Here is a 4,817-nt window from a genome sequence, read left to right on the forward strand (position 1 = left end):
TTTTTTTTTTGAGATGGAGTCTCGCTCTGTCCTCCAGGCTGGAGTGCAGTGGCCGGATCTCAGCTCACTGCAAGCTCCGCCTCCCGGGTCTACGCCATTCTCCTGCCTCAGCCTCCCGAGTAGCTGGGACTACAGGCCCCCGCCACCTCGCCCGGCTAGTTCTTTGTATTTTTCAGTAGAGACGGGGTTTCACCGTGTTCGCCAGGATAGCCTCGATTTCCTGACCTCGTGATTCGCCCGTCTCGGCCTCCCAAAGTGCTGAGATTACAGGCTTGAGCCACCACGCCTGGCCTCTCGAACAGAGTTCTAATCCCTGCTCTGTGATTAACTCACTGTCTGACAAATGATCTCTTCCTTCTGGCTCTTGGTCTGCTTACCCACAAATTAGGAATGGTACTGCAAAGGGATGGGATAGATCCCTCCCCTAGGTCCTTTTCAGATCTAACATTCTGTCAATCTGCGACTAGATGAGATCAAAGGGCCTTCCTTTCCAACTCTACACTTAGATCAGCAATTTACATTTTCATGGGTTTGGTCTTGTTTCTCCAATTGTCCTTGAGTTTATTAAACACAAGACTATCTCTTTGTATCCCCCCAAGAATATCCTGCTAGAATAGTTGCTCCAGAAATGTATGTTGATTTTCTGGGTTATCATTTAAAGTGCTATACATTAATAATTGCTCCCTTCCTATTATTTGAAATAGGTCGATTAAGCCAGTTTCTTTTAGAACAAAGACTACAAATTGAAATGCTTGTGCTGAATTAGAACAATTGGGAACATTTGGGAGGCTGAGGCAGGCAGATTACTTGAGTCTAGGAGTTCAAGACCAGCTTGGGCAACATGGCAAAATCCCATGTCTACAAAATAATACAAGAAAATTAGCTGGGTGTGGTGGTGAACACCGATGGTCCCGCTACTTGGGAGGCCGAATTGGGAGGATCACCTAAACCTGGGAAGTCGAGGCTGCAGTGAGCTGTGATCGTGCCACTGCACTCCAGCCTGGGTGATGGAATGAGACCCTGTCTCAAAAGAAAAAAAAGAACAATTGGAAACAATTCTTGATCTTAGCATTAGGTCCTTAACAATATATCTAATTTATGCAATCTATATATCACTGACATACATATAAATATTATTAGCATTTTGAAGAATAAAAGTATCTGTTTTTAGAAATGAAGAGGACATTGGGGATGACAAAGTTCAAACTTTTTATTTTATAGATTTCCTTTTTTTTCTTTTTTCTTTTTGGACAGAGTCTTGCTGTGTCACCCAGGCTGGAGTGCAGTGGTGCAATCTTGGCTCACTGCTGCCTCGACCTCCCGGGATCAAGTGACTCTCGTGCCTCAGCCTCCCAAGTAGCTGGATTACAGGTGTGAGCCACTGCACCTGGCCTTTACTTTATAGATTTAGAAAATCAATTTCTAGAGTTTAAGATTTGTCTGAGAGCAAATAAAATTTAAAAATTGATAACATTTTAAATAGATAAAAATTAACAAGTGAAATTAAAGAAATGATCTTTTGGGTCATTTTAAAATGTATTGACTGAGTTATGAGACTGGCTAGTTTTTGTATTTTTGGTAGAGACATGGGTTTTGCCATGTTGCCCAGGCTGGTCTTGAACTTCTGGGCTCAAACAATCCTCCCATCTCAGTCTCCCAAAGTTCTGGAATTACAGGTGTGAGCCACCGTTCCCAGCCACTGAAAGTTTATTTCGTATAGTAATATAATTCCTCCCCCCACCTTTTTCTTTTAGGGAGGGAGGGAGTTGGATTTAAATATCAAATTTTGTTAAAGAAAGACTTAGCCTAGCTAATGTCACAGCCATCCATTGCCTTGTTCTTTATCTTAAAATGGGACAATTGCCCCTGGGTTTTGCCCATCTTTCAGTGAATATGAAGATTTGATTATGAAGGGTATGAAAATGTCATTCATACATATCTAAATTCATGAATTTTGCCAAATCTACATATCATCTCTATTATTATTTACTTATTACTTTTATAGCCACATGACACATAATGATGTTTTCATCAATGATGGATCACATATATGATGGTGGTCCCATAAGATAATAGAGCTTTTTTTGTTTTTTTGAGATGGAGTTTCGCTCTTGTTGCCAAGGCTGGAATGCAATGGCGCGATCTTGGCTCACTGCAACCTCCGACTCCTGGGTTCAAGCTATTCTCCTGCCTCAGCCTCCAGAGTAGCTGGGACTACAGGTGCACACCACCATACCCAGCTAATTTTTGTATTTTTAGTAGAGATGGGGTTTCACCCTGTTAGCCAGGCTGGTCTCAAACTTCTGACTTTAGGAGATTCACCTGCCTTGACCTCCCAAGTGCTGGGATTACAGGCGTGAGCCACCACACCCGGCCTAAATTTTCTTTAAATTTATTTTTTATTTTTTTAGCTGCAGTGTTAAATTTTTTTTATATATATATATATATGTATGTATATGTATATAATTTTTTTTATTTTTAAGAGACATGGTCTTGTCCTGTTACTCAGGCTGGAGTGCAGTGTCACAAGCATGCTCACTGCAACCTTGAACTCACTGCTTAAAGGTTCAAGCAAGCTTCCCACCTCAGCCTCCCAAGCAGCTGGGACTATAGCTAATTAAAAAAATTTTTTTTTTTAGAAATGGGGTCTTGTTATGTTGCCCAGACTGATCTCGAAGTCCTGGTCTCAAGCAGTCCTCCCACCTTGGCCTCCTAAATTGCTGGGATTACAGTCATGAGCCACCATGCCTGGCCTATACTTTTAATAATTGTTTTAGAGGTAGTTCTTCTACATATATCTTTAGAAAGTTAATTGTAAAAGGGCCTCAGGCAGGTCTTCAGAGGTATTCCTGAATAAGGCATTGTTATCCTGGGAGATGACAGCTCCATGCATGATACTGCCCCTGAAAATTTTCCAGTGGGACAGGATGTGGAGGTGGAAGACGGTGATATTGATGATCCTGACCCTGTGTAGGCCTAGGCCAGTAGGTATGTTTGTGCCTTCATTTTTAACAAAAAATTTACAAAGTAAAAACACTTTAAAAATAGAAAGAAGCTTATAGAATAAGAATATAAAGAAAATATTTTTGTATAGCTGTACAATGTGTTTGAAGCTAAGAGTTATTATAAAAGAGTAAAAAAGTTAAAAAATTAAAAAGTTTATAAAGTAAAAAGCTTCAGTAAGCTAAGGTTAACTTTTTACTGAAGAAAGAAAAAATATTTTTATAAATTTAGTGTAGCCTAAATGTACAGTGTTTATACAGTCCACAAGAGTGTACAGTAATGTCCTAGGCCTTCACAGTCACTCACCATTCACTCACTGACTCACCCAGAGAAACTTCTAGTCCTTCAAGCTCCATTCATAGTAAGTGCCCTATACAAGTCTACCATTTTTTATCTTTTATACTGTGTTTTTGTTTGTTTGTTTGTTTGTTTTTGTTTTTTGAGATGGAATCTTGCTCTGTCACTCAGGCTGGAGTGCAGTGGCACAATCTCGGCTCACTGCAACCTTCACCTCCCGGGTTCAAGCAGTTCTTCTGCCTCAGCCTCCTGAGTGGCTGGGATCACAGGCGTGCACCACCAGGCCCTGCTGATTTTTGTATTTTTAGTAGAGATGACCTGACCATGTTGGCCAGGTCAGTCTTGAACTCCTGACCTCAGGTGATCCACCTGCCTCAGCTTCCCAAAGTGCTGAGATTACAGGTGTGAGCCACTGCGCCCAGCCCATACTGTATTTTTATTGTACCTTTTTCATGTTTAGATAAGTTTAGATACACAAGTACTTACCATCATGTGACAATTGCCTACAGTCAGTACAGTAACATGCTGTATAGGTTTGTAGTTTAGAAGCTATAGGGTATACCAGCAGCCCTAACATTTTTGGCACCAGGGACCAGTTTCACAGGAGACAATTTTTCCACAGATGGGGTGGGGTAAGGGGATGGTTTTGGGATGAAACTGTTCCACCTCAGATCATCAGGCTCATAAGGAGTGCACAACCTAGATCCCTCGCATGCACAGTTCACAAGAGGGTTTGCACACCTATGAGAATCCAATGCTGCTGCTGATCTGACAGGAGCTGGAGCTCAGGAGGTAATGCAAGCAATGGGGAGAGGCCGCAAAGACAGATGAAGCCCCGCGTGCTCACTCGCTGCTCACTCCCTGCTGTGCGGCCCAGTTCCTAACAGGCCATGGACCAGTACCTGTCCGCGATACACGGTTGGGGACCCCTGGGCTATACTATACAGCCGAGGTGTGTAATAGCCTATACTATCTAGGTTTGTGTAAGTACATTCTATGATGCTCACACAATGGCAAAATTGCCTAAAGGCACATTTCTCAGAACATATCCCCATAGTTACGGGATATATGACTGTAGTTAAACTGATCACCATATTATTTAAATGATTTATGTAAAGTTACACTAAAGTCTGTAACAATTTAAATAAAATATATTTCTTCATAGGCCACCTAGGAAACACTGGGATAGTGGAAATAAATGCATTTGAGTTGAAGAATCAGAAGATTTGGATTTAAATCATAGGTTTTTTTTTCTTTTAACTTTTATTTTAAGGTCAGGGGTACAAGTGCAGGCTTGTTGCATAGGTAAACTTCTGTCATGGGGGTTTGCTGCACAGATTATTTCATCACCCAGGTGTCAAACCTAGTACCCATTAGTTATTTTTTCCTGAGCCTCTCCCTCCTTTCCCACTTCATCCTCCAAAAGGCCCCCGTGTGTGTTGTTCCCCTCTATGTGTCCATGTGTTCTCATCATTTAGCTCCCACTTATAAGTGAGAACATACTGTGTTTGGTTCTC

This window comes from Mandrillus leucophaeus, unplaced genomic scaffold, assembly GCF_000951045.1.
Source record: "Mandrillus leucophaeus isolate KB7577 unplaced genomic scaffold, Mleu.le_1.0 Scaffold346, whole genome shotgun sequence".
NCBI classification, from domain to species: domain Eukaryota; kingdom Metazoa; phylum Chordata; class Mammalia; order Primates; family Cercopithecidae; genus Mandrillus; species Mandrillus leucophaeus.